The 27,490-nt window shown below is 46.5% G+C and overlaps 1 protein-coding gene across 3 annotated transcripts in view; it reads left to right on the forward strand.

Moving 5' to 3' along the window:
- LOC119456980 (cathepsin B) overlaps window positions 1–27,490 on the forward strand; it is a 53,986-nt gene that overhangs the window by 10,983 nt on the left and 15,513 nt on the right. Inside the window, exon 1 of one of the 3 annotated variants that reach the window (XM_049669701.1) lies at window positions 19,890–20,019. The exons of 1 other annotated variant lie outside the window; for it this stretch is intronic. The gene's annotated coding sequence lies outside the window, so the exon portion shown is untranslated. Of the gene's footprint in view, window positions 1–19,889; window positions 20,020–27,146; window positions 27,281–27,490 lie in introns of those variants that run through there. One more of the 3 variants, XM_049669702.1, reaches the window with a different exon arrangement.

The following is a 27,490-nucleotide window of genomic DNA, read 5'->3' on the forward strand; positions in this document are numbered from 1 at the left end:
TCTACCCCTTAACTGCGTCATTGGAAGTTCTCTGCCTGGTATATCATTACAATCGTGCCAAGCATTACATGCAAACAAAAATCTCCCGCGCAAACATTGAGCTCTCTTACGCTGCAACACATATCATGTTGCTACGAATAACGTCGTTACATCTACACTGGCGGCACTGAATGATCTGTCATAGTTGTCTAGATCCCATCAACAGGTGTCGCAATTTCCAGGAAGCTCAGCAACGGTACATCTTCCACCACCACGGAGCTCACTGCACTGAGAGCAGCATTCACTGACATCTTCAAGCAGCCAGTGAGCTACTGGGCCACCTTTACGGACACACATGCTGCCCTGTTATCCCTAAAATCACCCCGTGCCGATGACCACCTTATCTACAACATCGAATACTTGCACACCGAATCCTGTGGCACGCAGCACAGTGTTATTCTGCTGTGACTGCCTGCTCACTGCGTAGTAGCGGGCAATGTACATGCAGACTGCGCTGCTGGTTCAACACACAACTCAGATGAGCCACTCCAAATACCTTTCTTTACAAGTGATGGTTCAGCTCTCGTATCTTGGGCCGCGTGGCACGAGCAGCCAGTGGCGTAGCCAGAAATTTTGTTCGGGGGGGGGGGCTCAGGTTGCAGCGCGGCCTCCTCCTTGTAGAATTTGTCGAGGCATCAAATACGTGAATAATAACTGCATTGCCAATGCCATTGTATATAAGATGTTGCAAGCGAATTATTGAAGGCTACGCACTGTCAAGTAAAATATGTATTTTTTCATAAAAGAATATATTCGTATGTCCCAAAAATTGTGGCAGAAATAACTAAGATCAATGCTTCCGCATTTTTTGTCTATTTAATAAGTAAAGAAAATATCACACGAACTTTAGAACAATATCAGTTCGCAACCTAGCAAAGCAGTGCATGCAGCTGATATGAAAAACGTAACGGTCATGAAATGAACAAGTTGAGGACAATTATTTTGATGAATCTTTGTCATTCAAGAACTTTGTTTACATTTTTGTACATATGCAACGGCCAGGAAAAAACCTCAATGACGCTGTCCTTCGTTACAATAGACTGTGCAGGAGCAGCTGTCACCGGTCGTGTATTGTAATTACACCGAGATTAGAGTCGCAACAGTGAATACAATTAAAAGCAATTCTGCAAAATATACGTTAGAAATGCGAAGATAGAATAGAATTTACAAATGCGAAGATACAACTTGATAAAGGGCAAAAAGAGAGTCGCAGGAAACAAAGTTCACTGCATGTATACACAAACCCTTGCAACAAGACATTTAAATATACGTATAAGTCTCCAATAAATCTACGTATTTAAGCAAACGTCACTGTATGTAATGCGTCAAACAAGACAAATAAACTTGTCGGCAGTCACAGATAGTAAACTTTACGCACAGAAAGACAGACGATCCAGGCAAGAACAAGACTATGATCGCAGAAATCGTGATATGTACTTGGGCCATGCGGCGGTTGTGACAGCACCATATGGGTAGAATAATAGAGGAATAATGCAGAAATCAGTACGAAAATGTGTAATTTAACTGCCTGCATAGCGCAGGGCAAACAATTATTCTGCACCCAAAATTAAAGAAGGGTATTGCTTCGTTTCAAAAAAGAATTAAAAGCAGGTAGCTAAATAAGGAAGAAAAGGACATACGAAAGCCACAAATGATGCGGCAAGTTGAACTACCAATATCCGAGTGTGTTTTTGGCCAAGGCCGCGTGGGCCGGGCTTTCAATGAGCAAGGTCGGTCATAATTGGTCATCGATGTCCTCGTAATTTTTATATTCGCATGATAATTTTGATCATGATGCTAACCGTTAGCATAAACGGAGAAAATTTCTGCGGTTTTAAAAGCTAATGAAAAGTCATGAGTTTTCATAATTACGAGCTTATGGACCTGAAGGAAGAGAGCTTTGTACTTGCATTGATTTTTGCGGCTTCGATATCTAAAGGACAAACTTCAGTTGGCGGGGAAGTTGAGCGAAGCTGTCAATGACTTCGGACACGTCGATGCCGACGTCTTTGTGGGCGTATAGAAGCGCCAGCCTAACCATGCATTCCACAGGCATTGTAGAGCGCATGTAGTTTTTTTAGTGAACTCTTGTTAAAAAAATATTCTCTCTGCACTGGCAGTGGTCACTGGAAGGGTGACAAGAATCTGCAGCAGTTTGTACACATTTACACACAACCTGCAGTCGCAATGAGAGAGGGCATCTATTCCGTTGCTAAAACCTAAAAACACTCCTTCAATGTCGTTGGCATCCTTGTTCAGGTACCTTGCACAAACAGCAGGCTGTTCGATTCCAGCAATATCCGTCGTTTCTTCAGCAAGTATGGAGAAGCAGCCTGCTTTTGCATTTAGGCTTTCTTGATAATTTCACCACAACTTTCTATAATTTTGTTTTGTACATCTCAGCTTAAATACGAGGCATTACTGGGGCAACTTTTCCAAATGGTTCGTCAGATATGTATCTCCAAAATCAGCTCGCATGCGAAGAAGCGCTCTGAAAATACCACTATTTTCAGCGGGGGCTATGCTTAAATCCATGGGACCACTGTCCCTGTGGCCACAGAGAGCCAGACCTTGTCGCCCGCAAAAAAGAACTGCCTCAGTAATAGGCCGTTTACTTTCTTCTGTTTTCTCATATTTTACTTTACCTGCCTTGGTCCAGCTGATCGATCACATTGGGCACGCTTCCTGAAAATATTTGGAGAAAATTATCAGCTGCTAGCTGACAGTCACGGTGATATTTAGTATTTTCGTGTGTGTGGAAGATTGCGAGCGCGTGCTTCCATTTCTGTGTAGTCAAGAAGAGGAAGAAGTGCTCTTGCGTCTGTCGCTGTGCGCACCATCAGCGTTCGTGGACTGCCTAGATTGCGTGAGACGTCTAATAAATCGTCATATCACATTTGGTGGAAGGTCCTGCAATCCCCGACCTCACCCTGGAACTTCGCAGCCGAACGTTGCCGACTGCTTCAGCCACTACCATGCTCGAGCCTACCGACAATCCGCCTGCAGCTTCCGCCGCGCCCATCATTTGCGGCGCCCCCCCCCCCCCCCTTCTTCAGCGGAGCCGGTGAGCCTGACGTGGAAGATTGGCTCTCTACCTATGAGCGCGTCAGTGAAACAACAAGTGGGATGACCCGACGAAGTTACGTTCCGTCATCTTCTATCTTGCTGACGTTGCGAACCTCTGGTTCCACAATCATGAGCGGGAACTCCAAACCTGGTCCGCTTTCAAGGAAGCATTCACGGAAGTCTTCGGCCGCCCAGCCTTACGAAAGCTCCGCGCTGAACAGCGTCTACGCCAGCGCGCTCAACAGCCCGGAGAGACGTACACCAGCTACATAGAGGATGTCGTCGGTATTTGCGCCCGCGTCGATTCTACCATGAGTGAAGAGGACAAGGTGAAGCACATCCTCAAGGGCATCGAGGACGACGCATTTCAAATGCTTCTCGCGCAAAACCCTTCATCTGTCGCAGCTGTCGTCGCTCTTTTCCAGAGCTTCGATGAGCTGCGTCGCCAGAGGGTCCTTGCACGCAGCGTTGTTCCACCTGGCCACTCTCTCTCGGGCCTCACGCTTCCCTCCAACTCCTCGCCAGAATCCTCACTCTCCGTTCAGATTAAGGATTTTATTCATGAGGAGGTGGCGCGCCAACTGTCTATGCTGCCTCTCAGCGATCGACCCATACAGCCTGACACATCTCTGGCTGCTCCCATTAGGAGAGCCATTCGCGAGGAACTTGCCGACTCGCTGCCTTTGGCTCAACCATGTCCTCCCGTGGCGGCACCTCTGACCTATGCCACAGTCGCAGAGCGACCTGCGCCGCCGACATTCGCATTTCCTGCGACAGTGCGACCTCAAGCAGTGCCAACTCCCGTGTCGCCTCCTATTCTGCCTCGAAGCCAAGTTCAGAACCCTTGGCGCACGCGCGACAACCGACCCATATGTTTCGCTTGCGGTTTCGCCGGCCATGTCGCGCGCTTCTGCCGTCGTCGCATGCCACCTACTAACCCTGCTGTCTCAACGCCTGGGTATGGATATTCCCACGATGCTACCGGCCATTGCATGCATCCCGACCCAGAGTATCCTCCGTGTTCTCGACGCCCTTTCGGCAACCATCGTTCTCCGTCACCACGTCGTCGCTCGCTTTCCCCCTTACGTCGTCGCCAGTCACCTAGCAAAGGAAACTAGTTGCTGCAGTTCTTCAGGCACGAACTGCCAGCTTCGCGACTTCTACAAGGCCTGCACAGTCGCCACACAATTTACTGGACGTTTTGGTCGAAGGAACCGCCACAATTGCGCTTATTGATACTGGGGCTGCGGTTTCTGTTATGGACGAAAAGCTTTGTCGTAAGATCCGCAAGGTCACCACGCCGTTGTCTGGTTTGCTACTGCGTACCGCGAGTGCGCAGCATATAGCTGCGCTTGCTCAATGTACCGCAAGAGTGCTCATTGCCGACGTTGTTTATGTTGTTGAATTTTTCGTGCTTCCTTCATGTTCACATGACATCATTCTCGGCTGGGACTCCTTGTCTCACCATCGTGCCATCATCGACTGTGCTCGAGCCGAAGTGGCGCTTTTCCGAAGCCTCGCTGCCTGACCCTTCTGAAAGTAAAGCCGCCAAGCTCACCGTTGCCTCCGATGCGAACATACCACCCGAGAGGTCGGTTCTTGTGCCCGTATCTTGCTCCGCCGCGCCAGACGCTACGGTGCTTTTTACACCATCGCCTTTTTTTCTACGTCGCAAGGCTCTACCTCTACCATTTGCCGTCCTCAACACGGTATCTGGATTATCCACTATGCTTGTGTGTAACCCGCTTCAATCCCCTGTGACCTTACTGAGTGGAGAATCCCTTGGTCGTGTACAGCCCCTTGACCCGCTTCACATTCTCGATACTTCCGACGACATGGCCTGTTATGAGCTCGACGCCCTCACTTCTCCATTGCTGTGCGCATCATCATCATCATCATTGTCGTCGTCGTCATCGTCGTCAGACGTTCTTGAATCTGCCTTGGATGCCGATCTGCCACCTTCGTACCGCCAGCAAGTCCTCGCGCTTCTTCAGAATTTTCGCTCGTCGTTTGATTGCGACCAACCATCCCTGGGACGTACGGCGACCGTCACTCACAGCATCCACACTGGTTCCCATCCACCATTACGCCAGCGGCCATACCGCGTGTCGGCAGCCGAGCGACAGCTACTTACCGAGCAAGTCGACGATATGCTGCATCGTGGCGTCATTCGGCCTTCCCAGAGTCCTTGGGCGTCTCCTGTAGTATTAGTACGCAAGAAGGACGGCTCAATACGCTTCTGTGTGGATTACCGTCGGCTCAATAAGATCGCTCGTAAAGATGTCTATCCGCTGCCTCGGATAGATGACGCCCTCGACTCCCTACAAGGCGCGGAGTACTTCTCATCTTTGGATCTTCGCTCCGGCTATTGGCAAGTGCCGATGGCTGAAGACGACTGTGAGAAGACCGCTTTCGTCACGCCCGACGGCTTGTATGAATTTACCGTAATGCCATTCGGGCTCTGCAACGCGCCCGCTACTTTCGAGCGTATGATGGACACTATCCTTCGTAACTACAAGTGGAAAACATGTCTATGCTACCTTGACGATATTGTCGTGTTTTCGCCTGATTTCCCGACGCACCTCGTTCGCTTGCGTGAGATCCTGACGTGTCTCACCTCTGCCGGCCTCCAACTCAACATCAAAAAGTGTCGTTTTGCTGCCCGCAAATTAACAATATTGGGCCACGTTGTTTCGAAGGATGGTGTACTTCCTGACTCAGCCAAGCTTCGCGCGGTCGCAGAGTTCCCGATGCCCACTACTCTTAAGGCACTCCGCAGCTTTATAGGGCTCTGCTCTTACTTTCGGCGTTTTGTGCGCAATTTTGCCACTATTATCGCACCACTGACCAATTTGCTTACGGCTAGCAGCGGCATCTCCGCGTGGTCAACTTCGTGTGACGACGCCTTCAAGAAACTACGTCGTCTACTTACTTCGCCGCCGATTCTTCGACACTACGATCCGACAGCGCCCACAGAGCTACACACGGACGCCAGTGGCATCGGACTTGGTGCAGTCCTAGCGCAACGGAAAGACGGCTACGACGAGTACGTCGTCACATACGCGAGTCGCACTTTAAAGAAGGCAGAAGCCAACTACTCTGTCACAGAGAAAGAGTGCTTGGCCATTATTTGGGCTCTCGTCAAATTTCGTCCATACCTATATGGTCGCCCTTTTGACATTGTTACCGACCACCCCGCCCTTTGCTGGCTGTCTTCGTTGAATGATCCGTCAGGTCGCTTCGGCCGCTGGGCACTTCGCTTACAAGAATATGACATCCGCGTTGTCTACATATCAGGCAGAAAGCACTCTGACGCCGATGCGCTTTCCCGATGGCCGATACCTTCCGTTGTTGCTTCAGTGTCAACGCCTTTCGCATGCATGTCGACCATCAACATCGCTGATATGCCGGACGAGCAGCGTAAGGATCCCTTGCTTTCCGCTATGCTGAATTTCCTCCAAGATCCATCCGTCACACCCTCTTCTCGAACACTTCGTCGCCAAGCCGCTCACTTTGCTGTTCGCGACAACGTCCTTTACCGCAGAAATTATTTGCCTGATGGCCGCAAATGGCTGCTTGAGATACCACGACTCATGCGTACTGACATATGCGCTTATTTCCATGCCGCTCCTCATAATGGTCACGCCGGCGTTCTGAAAACGTGCACTCGGCTGAGGCAGCGTTTCTACTGGCACGGCATGTATCACTTCGTGCGCCAGTACGTACGCGCTTGCACGGCGTGCCAAAGGCGTAAAATTCAACAGCGCCCTCCTGGCGAGTTACAGCCGCTCCCCTGCCCGGCCCGGCCATTTGATCCCGTCGGCATAGACCTATACGGGCCACTTCCCTGCAGTTCCTCGGGTAACCGATGGATAATTGTAGGCGTCGACCACTTGACGCGCTACGCCGAGAGTGCCGCTCTTCCGGCGGCTTCTGCGCGTGACGTTGCCTTCTTCATCTTGCGGAACTTCGTTCTTCGACATGGAGCACCACGCGAACTGCTCAGCGACCGGGGGCGTGTGTTCCTGTCCGAAGTAATACAAGCCCTTCTAGCTGCATGCAGCATCGTTCACCGCAAGTCTACCGCCTACAACCCGCAAACGAACGGCTTGACAGAGAGGTTCAACCGCACACTCGGTGACATGTTGACTATGTACGTTGCCTCGGACCACAGTAACTGGGTCAATGTTTTGCCGTTCGTAACGTATGCCTATAATACCGCCACACAAGCTACGACTGGCTTTTCGCCATTCTTTCTGTTATATGGCCGCGAGCCCTCGTGTACAATGGACACCCTGCTCCCATACCAACCCGATGCTTCTGAATGCACGCCAGTGTCTGAAGCCGCCAAATACGCAGAGGACTGTAGGCAGATCGCCCGTACTCTTACGACCGCCGCCCAAGGTCGCCAAAAGCTGCGGCATGACAGTAACGTGCCTATACTACATTTTCCGACTGGTTCCCTTGTTAGGTTGTGGATCCCACCTCACAGCCCTGGCCTTTCAACCAAACTTCTTGCACGCTATGATGGTCCCTACCGCGTCATCGACCGTACCTCGGCTGTCAACTACGTTGTCGAGCCTGTGACGCCATCACACGACCTTAGACATCGCGGACGTGACACGGTTCATGTCAGCCGACTTAAGCCATACTATGACCCCCTGATCCTACCTACGCCGTAGGTCGCCAGGATGGCTCATCTTCTCTCCCGGGGGCCATTGTAGTGAAGAAGAGGAAGAAGTGCTCTTGCGTCTGTCGCTGTGCGCACCATCAGCGTTCGTAGACTGCCTCGATTGCGTGAGACGTCTAATAAATCGTCATATCACATCTGAAACGACTTGGACAAGAGGGCTCCAGTGCGCGCATGTTGGCCCAAGTTTATAAGAACATTAATTCCATAAAGTTCCAGAATTGAAAATCTAAAGCACGCTTTGGAAATGTCAGTGCACCTTTCGCGTCAAAAGGTTATCAGAACTTTATACCCATAATGTCTTGTAATTGAAATCCACGCGATCCGTAGATTCCGCAGCCGCTGCGAAATGCCGCAACGCGCCCGCTCGCTATATCGAAAAGCCCTTGAAAGTTGGTGCTGGGATGGGGCTCCTTGCGTTATGTGACTCCAGGTGCAAGGGCACTGCCTATACGAATGCAAGACGCTGCAGAGACCCAGAGCCAAATGTAATCAGCATGTATTGATATACGAAGTGTATTTGGTAAGCATTCAGCAAGTCCTGCGAAGGCAGGCAAGATTGTACAATACAAGGACTATTCGCCTGATGTAGTCTATTGAAGTTGGGTAGACCTTGGTGTGCAAGATTAAACATCTGGTAGTTAAATAGTTCTGTATGACTTCACGCAATAAACAGCCAACTCGAACAGCAGCATTCAGTAAGCGTATGATTCATTCAGTAGCGACGTGGCCGTCTGCGGCTTTGGCGACCGGAAGACGTGGTAATGATGTTCACTAAAATAATTTTAGTTGTGCTTGTTGTTGCACACAAGCAACGAGACAAATAAAATTGGTAATGGGAAATGAGTATTTCTGAATGCCCACCACTGGATCAGGACAGATGCTAAAGCATTTAGGATACCATTCCCAACGAGCGACAATCATCCTTTCGATGTCTTTGCGGATGCAACTACACAGTGCTCTCGAACGATAGAACTTAAGTCGCACAACTTAGTCGCCCGCCACGTTCTATAATGTGAATTGAGCAGTTCTACTTCCATTATTATTCAAGAAAAACGCCATTATTCCACGATTGATTGTACTGGTTTAGCTGCTCACCGTGCGCCTTTTGTCGCAGGTGACTTTCGGCAATGTAGGTGATTCCAGCTGGTCCCAGGGACGCCGAATGATTGCAAGTAGTTATTACAGCCTTTAATTCGTCGAGTGAAAGTTAGGTGTACGTTCGCCTCTGGTACGCGTGCCCCAGGGACGACGCTATAGAGCTACGTCGCTGTCCGTGATCAAACTCATCAATCAGCGCTCAAGAATGTTCTATGCACATGAAGTGGTGGGTGGCCTTGGTGGAAGGCCAAGGCAAAAAAAAAAGTTGCCACTTTTCGAACTTCCCGCGTGCTCTTTCGGCTCGCTCGCCAGATCAGCCCTGGGGATCCGTTCACGGTGTATATCCATCAAAGGCGCGAAGTCCTTGCCGCTGGACAGACAAGATCGCATACCTCTTCGTGCGTTTGGCAGCTGCGATCGGACTGACCAAACATTAACGGGCCGAGCTTATCAACACTCGTCGAAAACGCGGACAGTTCTCACTGCGCAGAGGTGAGGCGAACGACCTTGGCTGACCTTTGCTGCACTCCGGGTGGCTGCTCTCATTTGCGCAGGAACTGATCTCGTTGCGAGCCAGGGCGCGGCTGTCGGCCATTGTTGCGGCGCCGACCTTGTTGCCAGTGGCGTAGCCAGAAATTTTGTTCTGGGGAGGGGTGGGGCGGGCTCAAGTTGCAGCGCGGCCTAGTCCTTACAGAAGTTGTCGAGGCATCAAATACATGAATAATAACTGCATTGCCATTGCCAATGCTATTGTATATTAGATGCTGCAAACGAATTATTGAACGCTATATACGCACTGTCAAGACAAGTAAAATATGTATTTTTTTATAACAGAATATATTCGTATGTCGCAAAATTGTGGCAGAAATAACTGATATAAATGCTTCCGCGTTGTTTTTTGTCTATTTAATAAGTAAATAAAATATCACGCGAACTCTAGAACTATATCAGTTCGAAACCAGCAAAGCAGTGCATGCAGCTGATATGAAAAATTTGGGGCCATAAAATTAACAAGTTGCCGATACATTTTTTTATGAATCTTTGTCATTCAACAACCTTGTTTACAATTTTGTACATATGCAACGGCCAGAGGAAAACCTCAATGACGCTGTCCTTCGTTGCAATGGATTGCGCAGGAGCAGCTGTTACCGGTCGTATATTGTGAGTAATTGCACCGAAATTATAGTCACAACAGTGAGTACGTATGAAAAGCAGAAGTTTCGCAAAATATAAATTGCAAATGCGAAGATAGAATGGAATATACAAATACGAAGATAAACGGCGAGAAAGTGTCGCGTGAAACCAATTTCACTGCTTGCATACACAAAACCTCGCAACAAGATGTTTGAATATACGTACAAGTCTGCAATAAATCTACGTATCTAAGAAAACGTCACTGTATATAATGCGTCAAACAAGATAAATAAACATGTTGCGCAGTCACAGATAGTAAACTTCACGCATACGAGTACAAAGACAGACGATCCAGGCAAGAACAAAACTATGATCGCAGAAATCGTGATATGCATTTGGGCCATGCTGCTGTCGCGACAGCACCATGTGGCTAGAATAATAGAAAAAGAATGCAGGAATCAATACGAAAATGCGTATTTTAACTGCCTGCACAGCGGCAACAATTATTCTGCACCCAAAATTAAAGGAGGGTATTGCATCGTTTCAAAAAAGAAGTAAAAGCATGTAGCTAAAAAGGAAAGAAAAGGACAAACGAAAGCCACAGATGATGCGGCAAGTTGATTTACCCAATATTCGAGTGCGTTTTTGGGAAACGCCGCGTGGGCCGGGCTTTCAATGAACAAGGTCGGTCAAAATTGGTTATTGATGTCCTCGTAATTTTTATATTTGCATGATAATTTTTATCATGATGCTAACTGTTACAATAAATGGTGAAAATTTCTGTGGTTTTAAAAGCTAATGAACAGTCATACGTTTTCATAGTTACGAGCTTATATAGGAACGTGAGGGAACACATATTTTTACATGCATTGATTTTTGCTGCTTCCCTATCTAAACGATAAGCTTCACTCGGCGGGGAGGTTTGGCGAAGTCTTCAATAACTTCGGACACGTTGATGGCGACGTCTCTGTGGGCGTATAGAAGCGCCAGCATAACCTTGCGTTCCTCAGGCATTGTAGAGCGCAAGTAGTTTTTTAGTACTCTCAGGTTTGAAAATCTCTCTGCGCTGGCAGTGGCACTGGAAGGGTGACTAGAATCTGCAGCAGTTTGTACACATGTACATATAACCTGCACTCTCAATGAGAGACGTCATCTATTCCTGTGATAAAACCTAAAAACACTTCGAAATCGTTGACATCCTTGTTTAGGTACCTTCTACAAACAGTAAGCTGTTCGATTCCAGCAATATCCGTCGTTTCGTCAGCAAGTATGGAGAAGCAGCCTGCTTTTGCATTTAGGCTTTCTTTGATAATTTCACAACTTTCTATAGTTTTGTTTTGTACATCTCAGCTTAAATACGAGGCATTACTGGCACAACTTTCGAAATGGTTCTTCAGATATGTATCTCCACAATCAGCTCGCATACGAAGAAGCGCTCTGGAAATACCAGTATTTTCAGTGGGGCCTTTACTTAAATCCATAGGACCAGTGTCCCTATACCCGCCACGGAAAGCCAGACCTTGCCGCCCGCAAAAAAGAACTATCTCAAATTTAATAGGCCGTTAACTTTCTTCTGTTTTCTTTTATTTTACTTTGCCTGCCCTGGTCCAGCTGATCGATCCCATTGAGCGCGCTTCCTCAAATGTTTGGAGAAAATTATCAGATGCCAGCTTACAGACACGGTGATATTTAATATTTTCGTGTGTGTGGAAGATTGCGAGCGCGTGCTTCCATTTCTGGAACGGCTTGGACACTCGCGTTCGAGTGTGCGCATGTTGGCCCAAGTTTATAAGAACATTACACCCATAAAGTTCCAGAATTAAAAATAGGAAGCACGCCTTTGGATATGTCAGTGCACCTTTGGCGTCAAAATTTCATGAGAACTTTATACCCATCAAGTTTCGAAATTGAAATCCATGCGCTCCATAGATTCCGGGGCCGTTGCGAGATGCCGCGACGCGCCCGCTCGCTATCCAGAAGCCCTTGAAACTTTGTGCTCGGCTGGGGCTCTTAACGTTATGTGACTCCAGGTGCAGGGGCGTTGCCACGAAATCCAGCCCGAGTTCGCAATTTCCGCGACGAAATGTTTTTAGAGCATCAAAAAGACATTGTAGACAAAATCCAGAATGATTCCCGGCGCCGGTGGTTGTTTTGGTCGGAGGTGAATGACAGCACGAAAAAATTTCGGGGGGCGGGGGGGGGGGGGGGGGGGGGCTGAAGCCCCATCAGCCCCTCCTGCCGCCCCCCTGGCTACGCCCCTGCTTGTTGCCCCTGTCAGTCGCCACCACGGCCAGCGCCAAGAGAAAAATTATGGACGCTTTCTTACTGTTTTAGTTTTAACAGCGAAGCTGTTTTAGTCAGCCGTAATTTGTGGTGCGTATCAAGAAACTACCAAGAAATAAAAGCATAACCTTTCTTGCTGAGGCAGGATCCGAACCCGTGTACCCCCGGTACGGAAGCGAGCGTCGCAACCACTAGGCCATGCAGCCACTTTTTTTTTCTTTCATGGTATTTATTACGAATATAAAACTTACATGCGTAAGATATTTTCATAGCGGCCAAAACAGTCTTAGCCGCGTCTACAAGCACAAAACAAACACTTCACAGTACAATTATTGCAGTAAGAGTTCTCTAAAAGGGAGGCAAAAGGATACACTGCATCAACAATGAAAACCAGTCTGGTTTGGAGTCTCTGTGATCATAAAAGTCTTTCAGTTGTGAAATCATCCCAATGAAATGTGACTTCGAAGATACAATTGGTTTTGCATTCCGGTCTAGCATGCGAGTTTTCCATAAACTGTGCAACGCCATAAGCAGGAGCATATCAAAAGGCACATCTTCACATTGAGGTGGTATCAGATATCGTATTGTATAAGCATTTATATCAAGATCCTTTTTTGAAGCCCTTTGGAGAACGTCCCAAAACAATATGGCGTCCTTGCAATCAATAAAGCAGTGGTCTATAGTTTCCGGTACATTACAGAGACGACAGTTAAGCGAAGACGCCTTTCCTATTTAACCAGATTTTAACAGGTAACGTTTCAGTGTGCACTTTGAAGGAGAATGTTTTGTTGTGTGGAGGAATAGGCATTTTACAGACCAGTGCAAGGACGTCATCTCCAGGTAAGCCGATGTACAGCGATCGGTATAACGGAGGTTTAAAAAGCATATCAATCAGATCTTTATACAGATTTTTCCTTGAGATATAGAATAAGTACTCATCTGAATACATCACTGCAAGAAAACACACTGAGAGGCACAGTTCACGCATGAATCCCTGAAAATATGGATGTGAAACAAAATTTGCCAAAATGACTAAATTCGTTAAAACGTTGACGAGATTAACGTGCAAGAACGCCCGAAGTAATAGGGTGAGAACAGTCTCGAAAAAAGATGAAACGAGACACTAATTGTCTAACATAAAGTTGAACCAGGCCAACACCACCTTCACTAACTGGTCTGAAAATATTGTCGCGCCTCATTGGCTCATAAAATGATTACCAAATAAAGGTTGCAAATATTCGGTGAAACTGCTGTATGTATACCCTGGAATAATGAATTATTTGCAGCACATAGAAGAGTTTTGTCGCGAAAAATAAATTGCACGCTTCTACTCTGCCAAAGACTGAGAGATTATGCGGAACGAATGTTTGGGCATAGCGTCTCAGGGTTGGTACACGTTTTCTCCAGTAATGTGCACTTGACTTATATGCATCCAATGGAACGCCCAGGTATTTTGGTGGTTGACAAGTCCATTCAATACCAGCAAAATGTGTCGGTTTAAAGATCCATGAGCCAAACCAAAGCCCCAAACTTTTAGCACAGTTCATTCGTGCACCAGAAATAGCACCAAATTCCTCTATCTTAGACACTACAGTTGTGATACTGGCTTGTCCGCGCAAAAGAAAGCAAGGTCGTCTGCATATGCCAGCACTTTTACCTCTGTTCCAAAAACACTGAAACCATGAATATTACTAGAGTGAATTACGTTTAAACACAGTGGTTCCAAGTAAAGGGCAAAAAGGAATGGCGACAAGGGATGACCTTGCTTCACAGAGGAATGAATTGACACAGGCCTTGACAGGTGACCATTGACAATCAAACGAGTTGAACAATCATTATAGCGCAATTTCACACCTTTAAATACAACGGAGCCGACGTTAGCATGCTCGAGAAGAGAAAAGACAAAAGAATGACGGACCCTATCAAAAGCTTTAGCTAAGTCTACTTGTAGCATTGCTAGTTGATCATAAAAACTGGAACAATGTTCCAATACTGTGCGGGCGATGGGTATGGTTGTCTGTATTGAGCGGCCTTTCAGACCGCAGGTTTGGTGAGAACCAATGAGAATCGACATTGCAAATCGTAGTCTGTTTGATAATATTTTTGGAAAATTTTTATAGTCTGCATTAGACAGTGCAATAGGCCTGTAGGCTTCAACAGATCGCAGTTTCTCTCTGTCGGTGTATTTTGGAATGAACACTGTGTGGCTTCTAGTGAATGACTGAGGAAGAGTATCCAGATGAAAACCAAGTTTGAAAATCTTGAGTAACACGGGAGAAAGTAGGAATTTAAAGGCTTTATAAAACTCGCCTGAAATGTCATCCGGACCCGGCGTCTTTGATATCGGTAATTGGTCAATAGCTAATGCTATTTCTTGTTGAGTGAAAGAACCACTAATGACAGAACACTCTTCTTCGGTTGAAGGGGTTACAAATGACACAAAGCGTCTTACCATATCATTTTGTTTATCAGAAGGGGCGTTAAACAATGCCGTGTAGTAAAACTCAAATTCCGACATTATTTCCGTTGTAATAGAGACCAAAGGCCCGTTCAAATAAATATCTGGTATTAGCCTGCTTTTTGCATTGCGGTATTCATCAAGTAAAGTTTGACGTGTGGGTTCCTCAGAATGTAAAGTACGATTATTACGTGATCGAACACGGGCACCTCTGTAGCGTATTGCGTCATATTCCTGAAGTGCACATTTAGCTTGACTAATTTCGTCCACATGAGAGCCAGGTGCCTCACATTCTAGATCATAAAGATAATGAAGACTTTTCAGTGAAGTATTTTCTTCATATTTTCTATAGAACGACCTCACAGATCCGATTTTTATCGCGATTGACCGAACGTCTTGTTTGAAAAGCTCCAAAGCGGCAAATGAAGGCATATCAGCTGCCAAACAAGTTTTGAGTGCCACCCGCACACGAGAAATGAAGTCCCCATCACTCACAAGTGAAGAGTTAAGTTTCCAACGCGCCAAGTTCGGTCTGAAATTTGAACGAGTGTTTTTTCCAATCTGCGCGGTAACAATGCAGTGATCTGAAAAAGAAACAGGTTCTGCTTTACAGGACATTTCAGGGGATATAAGAACTGATGAAACATAAATGCGATCAAGTCGTGTGTGGGTACTTCCTTGTGCAAGTGTATAAGAGTGGAGGCTACTCGATGCCCCTGTGTCAATCACTCCAGCCTTCTCAACTATAAGAGACAACGCTTCAGCACTCCTATCACTACGACTAGGCCCAGTATGGTCATTTTGATTACACAAATACAAGGGTATAGCCACAATAAAGGCTATACAGCCACGCTTGCAGAACTTGCATTTATGCGAACCATATGATTGCGTTCGAGCGTCGTCGTCTTCGTCCACAGCTGGCGCGTTCGTACGCTGGTGCTCCGCGAGGTGAAGAGGTTTTGCGTGCTATGAGAGCGACAGAGAGAGAGACGCATTCTCGGAGCGGGTCTCCTCGAACGCAGTGTCGGCATTGGAATGCGGTGTCGGTGTGGCAAGCTGCGCTATGCAACGCGCCGTGACGGCCGAAAGTCCAAGACGCGCGAAAAGAAATTATCATCATCATAATAATAATATGAAAAGTTCGTGCGCACTTCCGGAAAATGCTGGGCTACGATCGCCCCTGTTTCAAGCATTGCGCGGCCGAGTGCAAGGTTAAGCGTGTTTTATTGCTTATTGCAGTCGTAGGCTCGTTTTGAGCGGTAAATTAAATTTTATGCGTAAGTGTCAAATGACTCATTGAGCAAAATGCAGCTCCACTACTGTGAAACCTGCGTAGGTTTGAAGCATGTAGTGATGCATTGCTAATGGGCTCATACTGCCTTAAGCAATAGCTCATAACCCCATAAACGTGGCCCCATTACGACGACAGAAGAGAAGTGAAATTGTACGCTGGGATGATGAGCGGCAACGAAGACAGGTGCGGAAGACTATGAGGCACGCCGTAGTGGGGGACTTCGGAAATTTGGACCACCTGGGGTTCTTTAACGTGCACCTAAATCTAAGCACACGGGTGTTTTCGCATTTCGATAGGGGCGAAATGGGAAAAAACCCGTGTACTTGGATTTAGGAGCACTTTAAAGAACCACAGGTGGTCCAAATTTCCGGAGTCTCCCACTACGGCGTGATTCATAATCAGATCGTGGTTTTGGCACGTAAAACCCCAGAATTTCATTTTAATTTTCACGACGAACGCGGGAGCGCTGGGCACGCGCTCGTGCCAAGCGCGTGCCTATTGCTTACCGTGACGACGACAGGAGACGCCGACAGCCCGAGCACATATTGCCGAGCGCGTGCCGCTTGCTTACCGTGACGGCGACGACGGGAGACGCCGACAGCCCGAGTGCATAAGGTGCTTCGCACCTAAAAATGTGCCGTTCATGTGGACATGAACGAATACCCGCTCACTGTCCATTGTGCAACAGCTGTTTTCGAGAATCAAGTGATTGACAGAAAAATTGGCTGTGGTTTAACTCTTGTAAACCCAGTTTTGACGAGCGAAAGGTCCGTTTGGCTTGGTTTTGCAAGAACTATGCACTGTTGTGAAGTGGGGGGTCCGAGTGGCCACGAATGATCCATGGATGGTGCCGTGCCAAGTGCCGGGAGAAGGAGAGGTGCAGAGAGATGTCCAAGAGATCAGAAAAGGGTTTTATATGCAAATGTAAAGTCAACCATAAAATATTACGGACCGTGAAATCTGAGAAAAGGCTGACTATCTCCGCAGCCTCACAACGCAACCTGGTATTTGCATTTTGGGCCTCGACTAGAATATGCTAACAACATTGGCGTATACAGTTTTACAGGCTACTGCTGCAGGCTGCTCGGGAATTGAACGTTTTCTGAGATCCCGTGGTCCGTAAACTTTCTTGGTTGATTGTACATGATATTTTCCAGGGAGGGCTCCACGAGTTTTGGAGCCGTCTACATGCTCACGTCTTTGCATGTTCGAGCTTTTACATCTCCGAGCGTCTACACAACACTCACGCCCCGCTTTTTATCAGTTCATGCCCCCCTTTCTCTCGTCGAGGAACTTATTGTCTTTCATTCTGGCCAACTGGACTGTCGCACCGTCTGCAACATCCCGTCTTGGTGACGCACCACACCGCCGCTCTCCGCCTCTGGTGTTGAAGCTTCGATCCGCCCTCTATGTATTGCAATTTCACGAGAAGCTTCAAGCTTCATCAAGTGCCTAGCTCGTCAGCGTAGGCAATTTGCGGAAATTAGCCGTTGCTACAATGCCGATGACCCCTTCACAGTTTTGGGTCCTTCACAGAACCTGACTGGTTCATCAGCTCAGACGAACACACGATGCAGAGCCACTTGTCAATCATCTTGATGTGACGCATGCTTCGTTGTCAGCTCTTTGGCATTGAAAAGACGATGCCGCGTGAATGGCCTCGCGTAGCTGCACGTTCGCCGGTACGCGTAGTTTGTCCAGAAAGCTCGACAGGCTCAACAGAATTTCATAGCTGCAGGTTTGCCGGTGAAGCCTCCTTAACCGCGAGGCACAACAGTACCCCCGCCGCCAGATGGTGCATCGGGAGGTCGTGTTGTTTGACGCAGCTCGGCCGGCTTGATGCCTGCGTTGCTCAAAGCCATGGAGCCGCAGCTTGCAAGTGCCTGCTCACCAGCCTTCTTTTTCCCCACTTTTGCATTGAAGTAGCCCATGACTACAGTACACTGAGTTTCCACCTTTCTCATTGCTAATTCAACATCTTCATAAAACTGTTCTATTTCTTCATCATCGTGACTGGAGGTTGGGGTGTAGGCTCATTCTATACCTTCTATTCAGCTATATTACAATGACTGCTACCCTCTCAAATGCTGTAGAATTCCTCAATGTTGCCCGCCATGTCTTTATGGACTAGAAATCCTACCCTGAATTCTCTCTTATCTGGAAGACTTCTGTAGCACAGGACGTGGCCGTTATTCAGCACTGTATAAGCCTCACCAGTTCTTCTTACTTCTCTAAGTCCAATAATATCCCAGGCAATGCCTGATAATTCCTGAAATAGCGCTGCTAAGCTAGCCTTACTCGAGAGGGTGCGCGTGTTGAACGTTGCCAAGTTCAGTTTCCAGTGGCGGCCTGTCCGTACCCAGAGATTCTTAGCATCGTCTGCTGCGTCGCAGGTCTGACCGCCGCCTTGGTCAGGTGCTCCGCAGCCGCTGGGGACTGAGAGCCACGGGTTAATTGTAGGAGTCATATAATCATTACATAATGCCGGAACTGCCAAATAAACAAAAGGGAAAACAATCTTCAATCTTATCACGTGCCGAAATTGGCTCAGAAGGCCTAAATTCTGCCTTACCTCTAGCGCACTTCTAACTGTGCTGCTTTAATTCTATGCTCGATATGAGCAGGTGGCCGTACTTATGTGACATACATTTACACAATACGTTGAGAAGAAAATGAATCTGCATAGCATGCCATCTCTAAACGTGATCATCGCAACCAATTTCTAAGGCGCGCTCTTCACGTGCGTGCGGGAACAATTATCAGACGCGTTCTAAGATCAGTTGAAGTAGACTGCAGAATAATCAATATGCAACCTGATACAGCGTGATTATTAGAAATCAAGGAATCAGAAAAGAAAGCCTTATCTTGACGAAAACTCGAGCGAACTATCTAAAACTAGTCGCAATCAAAACTACATTCAGGCTATCTTCCGCCTACCTCTCCGCAAGAATAAAAGAAAACGAAAACACTGACGCTTTCCTTTCTCGAGCGGTCATCTGTCACGTTTCCATGAAAGCAAACATCACATTAACCCCAAAACATCTGCCTCCACCACGATGGGAAGAGACTAACAATGCCCTCTGCACAAAACGTTCCTATAACTCAGAAGTTGTTCAAACGTAGCCTCTATTAAATAAAATATTAATGAACGCAACTTACAAAACGTGCCTCGAAAAAAAAGCACTCCATTCTAACAAAACGCGACTTGTTATGAACTCGCGCAAAAAGCGTAGCTCATCAACTTGCGCAACTTGCGCGTGACCTTCCAAATTATATGCAACCCTGACACTGCATTCCAAGTCTATACCTGCCGTCGCGTAAACAATCCGCTTGAAATTGTGTGTCTAACTTTAGCCGAAAAGGCGAACAGCCTAAGAAAAAAAACAAAAATAAATAAAACTTGCGCTATTCCTTACGCCTGTCAAACGTTCAACACGCAACTAATCTCCCGCAGACTGAATTCAAAAGGCAAAACTATTTGCAACTCGTCTTCCTTGTTTCTTTATTCTCGGGTCCCGAACGCACCCTTTTCTTTAAGACGAGCTCGAGGGGGTCGCGCATTCCGGGGTTTTCACATGGTGCGGTCGCGAAGAAGGCAAAGACTACTTATTTGCCTGACACACCTAATCGCGTCATTTGGCAGCAGAGGCAGCAACAGGATCCGACACTTCCCTTTCGTCTGTTTTGCAGATTCTGCAGACGCTCAACGAATTTCAAGAAGGTTGGGGGGTGCATTGTACCCTCAGTGCAACTGCACCGACGCACCCAGCGGATGCATCGCTGCCTGCAGCCTGGACTGCATACGACTGATTGCGGGAACACGTGGATATGAGTCACGTCGGTTGCTCTGCAAGCCCTTTATAAGGAGCACTGCTGGCCCTTCGCTGCCTTCGCCGTCATTTGGCAGCAGAGACGGCAACAGGAGCCGGCACTTGCCTTTCGTCTATTCTGCAGGTTGGAAATTATTATTTTTTTTATTGCTTATAGTCTGCTTTTCTGCTCTGCTGCCCTGCTGCCAATTTTGCCTGAGGTGCTCGTATTTTTGTGTGTTTGCCGTGTCTTTCTGCTGCTGCTCAAAATGGGAAATGATGAACTTAAACGGGAAATTGCGCATCTCAAACGTGAGTTCCGTAATGAAATTCGGGAACTCAAGCAAAGTGGCGAATTCACTAGTGAACAGTATGAGGCTTTGAAAGCAGAATGTGAAGAATTTAGAAAAGAAAATTCCGACCTAAAAGCAGCACACAAGCCTCTTCTGTAAAAAATTGAGAAGCTGAGGAAGCAAGTGCGTCAGAACGCATTAAAGATAGTGACACAGGATCAATATTCGAGAAATAGGAACATTGAGGTGAAAGGTGTTCCTTGCTTGCAGAATGAGAACCTTGGGAACGTTCTGCATAAGGACGGGGAAGCGCTTGGCGTGCCGATAACTGAACAAGATATCGATGCTTGCCCTCGCGTTCCTGTGCGGAATTCTGATACTGATAAGAACATAGTCGTGTCTTTCAATCGTCGGTCGAAACGGGATGCTGTGATCAAAAAAGCACGAAAAGCAAGGATCACCGCAGAAGACATTGATTTTTCTTCCAAGCAGTGTGTCTTCGTGAACGAGCATGTGTGCCCTCAACTAAAGCAACTGCTTGGCATGACTGTTGCAAAGAAAAAGGAAATTAAATGGCGCTTTGTATGGGAGAGGGACGGAAAAGTGTTCGCGCGACAAATGGAAGAGTCTTGTGTGGTTAAAATTACATGCGAGGCATACCTAGCTAAAATCTGCTAGTGATGATTGGCAACGCACATCTTTTATCTCTTATTTTGCTATGATCGTGCCATGCAACCTTGTTCGTCCTGGTTACGCCGACTCTCTTACCTTTTGCATCTTAATGTTCAGTCTGCCCGTAATAAACACGATCAGATAGAATCATTTCTTAACGAATTCACATCAGATGATGTCAGAAAGGCTTTCATGTGACTTGATTGCAGATCTCTCAAAAACCACACCAGACTACGAAGAGCTTACAGTACAATTTGGATCCTATGTTTTCGCTGTTTTGTATCGACCACCTCATGGTAATTGTGAAAGCTTTTTAGTCTTTTTAGAACAATTACTATGTTATGTTTACCAAAATAGACTGTGCATAAACATAGGCGGTGACTGTAATATAAACTTACTGCAATCGAATACAGTACCCCTCAATCTGATCTTACTCATTGATTCTTTTCGTTGTGCGAACGTGATAGAAACACCCACTCGAGTCACATGCCTTTCTGAATCTCTTCTCGACTTATTTATTACGAACAGCCCAATGCAAGATATCAATGCTGGTATCATTGTTGCCGATCTAGGTGATCACTTGCCGATATAAATGTTTTCTAAACAAAATAACACACTTAAAGCGAAACGAAACCAATGTAAATATTTCGCCATCCAGGAAATAAATCCAAGAACAACGAATGACTTTCGAAACCAACTTCGAAGTGTCGACTGGACAGTCCTTATTTGAGTGTAACGATGCTGATATGGCCTACGATACGCTCATGAGTATAATAAAATATGCACACTAGTTGTTTTAAAATAAAAAAGGTAAAGACATCTTGAAAGATACGCAAACCTTGGTTAACAAATGAGTGTTTAAAGATAATTCGTAAAAAAAAACAATTATACTCTGACTTTGTGCAGTCAAGAAGCCCGGATGATCTTTTTTGCATGTAAGAAATACAGAAACATTGTAACCAAGTTTCTCCGAGATACAAAAAAGCGTATCTGGAAAAACTGTTTAGTAATGCGGATAGCAAAGGCAACCTAGCTTGGCGTGCGCTTAATAAGCTCCTAAACCGCGACAGAAATCGCTATGAAGAGCTCGAGATTACCAAAAATTGGAAGCAGCTAAAGGGTCTAGAATTAGCAAATCGTATGAATGAACATTTTACAAATTTAGTGATGAGCACTCACAATATAGATGCTCTCAATTTTTTTTTTTGGGGGGGGGGGGGGGGGAGGGGGGCGCCCAGTGTAAATACAGCGTTTTTTCAGCCTACGGCACCTGACGAGGTTTAGTCTGCTTTTATATCCTCAAGGAACAGTAAGGCACGTGACATTGATGGTCTCCAGATTAAACCGATTCAATTTGCAATAGACTTGTTAGTGTCCGCTTTCACCCACGTATACAATGTTTGCTTGTCTACTGGCGTTTTCTCAACAAAAATGTAACGGACCAAGGTGACTGTTCTGTTAAAATCAGGGGACAGAAATGACATGTCAAATTATCGGCCGTTGTCAGTGCTCCCCGTCATTTCAAAAGGCTTAGAGAAGGTTATCTGTAAAATGGTTGTGTCGGTTTAGGATCATTCCACGCGAAACGTCCCAGACCCAAAAAGCGACCATCGTTGATTTTCTTGAAAAAATTGGGCTAGATGGCTATTATGTGAATGAGGTTTCCCAAAGTATGTTTGTTGAAAAAGAATTTGATCACGTGAGCGCTCTTTGCATTTTCCGCGAAGGAACAATAGTTGGTTGGAGGTAATTTTTTTTATTCAGGTCTTCGACTAGGTGCGATAACAAACTTTATTTTAGAGAATTCTAGGAGCATCCTTCTTTCATATAATGTGCTAACTTAATGTATTTTAGAATTTTCCGCGTTTATTTGGTTCAGTAAAAAAGCAAGAAATGTTGCGTTTTCCGAAATATTTTTCCATAAACTGCACAAATTTTGCATCTACAATATTTTTTCTCCTTTTTCACCTGTTGGTATAGTGTATGCTAAAAATAATTAGAAATTATTAGGGAATATATTTTTTTAGAAATACACCTCCAAAGTTGGCAAAAAATGAATTGTTTGTGAAATTCAGGCCACATTTAAGCCTTAAGGCCTCCAAATAAAAATATGTCAGATAGCTCAATATCTTTTCCTCGCAAGACCGTAGAGGCTTTTCCTCGCTTCAAACAAAATTTACTGGAATAAAAATTTCTAAATCACAAGCTAAGAGGTCGGTGCGTATATTGAGATATCTGACATATTTTTATTTGGCCTGAATCCCGCAAAAAAATAAATTTTTTGCCAAAATTGGAGGTGTTTTCTAAAAAATATATGCCTTATTAATTCCACATTATATTTAGCATACACTATAGCAACAGGCAAAAAGGGAGAAAAATTATTGTAGATGAAAAATTGGCGCATTTTATGGAGAACAAATTTGCTTTTTTACTGAGCCAAATAAACCCGTAAAATTATAAAATGCATTCAGTTATCACAATATATGAAAGAAGGATGCCCCTACAATGCTCTAAAATAAATATGTTATTGCACCTAGTTGCAGACCTGAATAAAAAATATTTACCTCCAATGAACTATGGCTCCTTTGCGGAAATTTCTAAGAGCGCTCACGTGATGAAAATTTTTTTCGCCGAAAATACTTTGGTGAAGCCTTATTCACATAATAGCCATAGAGCCCAATTTTGTTTCAAGAAAATCAACGATGTTACGCTTTTTAAGTCTGGGACGTTTCGAGTGGAATGACCCTTTGTAGAAAAATATCAATTATTATCTCCGCATCAATTTGGGTTTCGTAGGGGCCGAGCGGCTGAATTAGCTCTATTAACCCTGAAGGATTTAATCTTGAACGCCTATGAATAAAAAAATTACATTAGGCGTTATATCGATTTTTCATCCAAAGCCTTTTACAGGATCAATCATATTACTCTACTAAAAAAACTCGAACATTACGGATTCCGCGGATTACCCCTGGACATTCTAAGGTCTTACTTAACCCATAGGAAACAATGCGTTTGCATCTTAGGAGAATACTCAGACTCCCTGAATTTAGAAGTTGCATGGTGTTCCCCAAGGGAGCAATATTAGGACTTATACTGTTAAACGTCTATATAAATTATCACAACTAGCAAACACCGTCCTTGATAAACTATAATGGTGGAGTAAAGCAAATTCCTTCATTCTAAAATACCAAAGCTGTTCCGTTTAACAGCGAAGCTGTTTAAAACAGCCGTAATTTGTGGTCGTATGAAGAAACTATCATCATGAGCATTGGACAAAGAAACAAACTTTCTTGCCGAGGCGGTATTCGAACTCTCGTACCCACGGTCCCAAGGCGGGCGTCGTAACCACTAGGCTATACGGCCACGCTTGCAGAAACTGCATTCATGCGAACCATACGATTGCGTTCGTGCGTCGTCGTCTTCGTCCAAGCAGGCGCGTTCGTACGCGCTCGTGCCAATGCTCTGAGTGGTGAAGAAGAGGTTTTGCGCGCTATGCTCGGGAGAGAGATATAAAATGAGAGCGAGAGAGAGAGAGAGACGCGTTCGCGGAGTGGGTCTGCTGGAACGCGCTGTCGGCATTGCAACGCGGTGGAACGCGGTGTCGGTGTTGCAAGCTGCGCTATCATCGCGCTCTATCATTGCGCTGTAAGACTCGCGCTTTATCATCGGACAAGTAGTTCATGACAACGCGACTCTGAACGGGAGCAACTGCTTCTAATCTCTCGGACCACAAGGCCCGGCTGCCACCCTCTTTCTCACACACTCGTTGAAAAATGGCGAGGATATTAACGATATCCTCGCCGCTGCCGCTGGCATTTCCCTCCTCCTCCCAAGCGCTGCCGTTGCCCTTTCCATCGAAGCCCTCCCATGCAACCGCTGACATTTCCCTCCTCCTACCCAGTGCCTCTGTTGCCCTTTCTGTCAATGCCCTCCGGCGTTGAGAGCGATGGGCAGTATGGGAACGCTAGCACAGAATTTCATTTGCAAACGTTATCACCGGCCCCATTACTCCTTTTCAGATTCCACGCACCGCCTATTTAATGTAGCTCCAAAGTCGTCTATGTTGCATTTCTGCTGCATTCTGCTTCCTCTTTATTTTATGGTGAGCGGCATCGGAGCCAGCTGCGGAAGAAGACGACGAACGCGCGAACAGTGGCACGAGCGCGAGGCAAGCGCGAGGCGAGCTGGCTCAGCCAAATCTCTACTACGCCTTGTCTCGCAAGGTGATTCATCACGTCGCAATGACCTTGAGCAGCCGGAGCGCGAGCCGCCGGGGCACAAGTGTGGCAGGTTTGACGTCACGCCACGTGATCCGCTGTGGAGACGCGTCGCAGCTACGCTCGCTCGGAGCCTTGCCGCTGCGGTACCACATGACTAGGCGAGGCGTCGCCGGTGCTTGGTCACTCAGTCTCGCCCATGGTGTAAGAAATATACTCAAGGTGTAGACACTCCGCCCAACGGCGCGACCAGATCTTGTTCAGCGCAAAAACGGCGGACGCGTCAGTGGGACGAGCGTTCGTTGAAACGCCAGATTGCAATGGCCTAGGTTGCCTGGGTTACGGCCATAGAGTTTCACACTATAAAACCTAGAGGGTAAACTGGCGCCACCGTCTATGCGAGTTTCTTAAAGGGCTGCCGTGCCCTCATGGGAATGACGGGATATGTGTCTGCGAGGCTTGTGCTGGCTGGTGTTGTACGAGGCTTCGTCTAAAACGTGGCTATGGCTACACAAATAACGCGTTCTTAAAATAAAATCTACATAAAAGGTTTTCATTCACCCATATTACATCTCTTAGTAAAGTTTACTCACCTACAATGCAGCATCAAGCGAAGAAAAGCAAGAACAGACGACAAGTTGTTACAAAGCGAGCGAGAATCTTGTCGTCTGCCCTCCAACTTTAGCGGTCAGCTGAAAGTTTTAACGTTTCATGGAATTGTGCATCCAATAGTATGTCCTCAAAATTAAACAAAACATGTGTTTGTGTAATAATAAAGCTAAAGCAGTTTTTTACGTGCTGTTTTAGCAGGAAATGAATCATTGTGACAGACGGAACGGTGCTAGCCAGGCGCGTCTTCAAGACGTTCGGGCTCTCCAAGAACGATGCCAATCCGAATCCACAATATACCGGCATTCCCTTGCATACCACAGCGCAGCAGCGCCACATTTCCCCCTAGGTTTTATAGTGTGAAACTCTATGGTTACGGCTCGGCCGTATCGGCCCTTGAGCCGTAGTTGCATGGGAGATGCTGCGGCTCAGGGGCTGATGGGGCGTGGCTACAGCAAGCACGATCCGTGCGCGCTCTCCGCCCCGTGGGCGGCCAGTGTCAACACCTGAAATATATTTCTTACACCATGGTCTCGTCATGGATGGCGCGCCGGCTGGGCCATCTGTGCGTGCGCTTCAGCGCAAGCGACCGGCTGAATCCAATCATCCAGTACATATAGCTAGACAGCAGGCTGCGAAATCTCAGGCAAAGGCGAAGTTGGCTGCTGAAACAACGGAACAAAGGGAGTGCAGATTAGCACGTTATAGATAAGCTTACCAAGCGCGGAATCATACATTAATGAAATACTGTGTGCATAGTCTTTGCAAAACCAAGCCAAACAGACTTTTCGCTCCTGATAACTAGGTTTACAAGAGTTAAGCCTCACCCATTTTTATTCTGTACCTCTCAGCGACCTTGAAACAGAGATTTAAGGCTTTCACCTTAAAAAATTGCCGTGGTCGGACGCGGTTAAACCAAGTTTGTCGAGTGATAGCACGGTTTTGCTTGCTTTGGGAAAGGACACAGACGCTGCTCGGTGCCGTCAGCAACTACGGCATCTACAAATGCACCACAAGACAATACACAGATGCTGGTCGGCGTGGTAGCAGCAGCGAGCGAATTGACCTTCATGCTGCGTCTCTCTTCAACGCGAACTAAGCGTCGAAATTGCAGCGCATACAAAGCTACCAGCACTCGGCACACTTTGTACACATCGCAGATAGATTTGAAGATGAGGCCCACGCGACCGCTTACTTGGTTAACATCGCAGAACCCTTTCAAGATATGGGCGCCCACGCAGCGTATATACGCAGCAGCCGGCGGTAGGGGCAGGCTTGAAGGTGAGATTGAAGGTGAGAACCAGGCGTTTTCTGGGCTTGTACCCGGATTAGTAGAGAAAAATCTATTCTCTTCCAGCTAGTTCCTTCCATTGAAGCGCAGCCGTGGACAACGTCAGCTTGTTATGAGATAATTTGCTTGTCGGCACAACAATCCGACGTATATGGGTGCGTCCGATAAGCTCATTCTATTGTTGTAAGCGTCATGTGCATAGATCGCGAAGGGACGTCGACGATAAGACCGACAATATACTTCACAGATGTTCACACATACAAGTTATATAAGAGAAGACGAACTTTCTCTCGACAGAGGGGTGACATCCGTAGCCCAGCTAAGGTAAGAACTCACACAATCATGCTTGCGCAAAACTTAGAATTAACGCGTTCTGGTGTGTGCATTTCTGTCTCTGTTGTCGCATCAAGCTAATGCAAACAGGTACAAACGTAAAACCTTCCTCTAAACATACGACTATATGCTACATACATACAGCTTCCATCACTCAGTCTTGCTGTGCTGCGGATAAGTGAAATTGACGACAGTTTCTTT

The sequence above is a fragment of the Dermacentor silvarum genome, chromosome 6 (assembly GCF_013339745.2).
Source record: "Dermacentor silvarum isolate Dsil-2018 chromosome 6, BIME_Dsil_1.4, whole genome shotgun sequence".
Taxonomy (NCBI): domain Eukaryota; kingdom Metazoa; phylum Arthropoda; class Arachnida; order Ixodida; family Ixodidae; genus Dermacentor; species Dermacentor silvarum.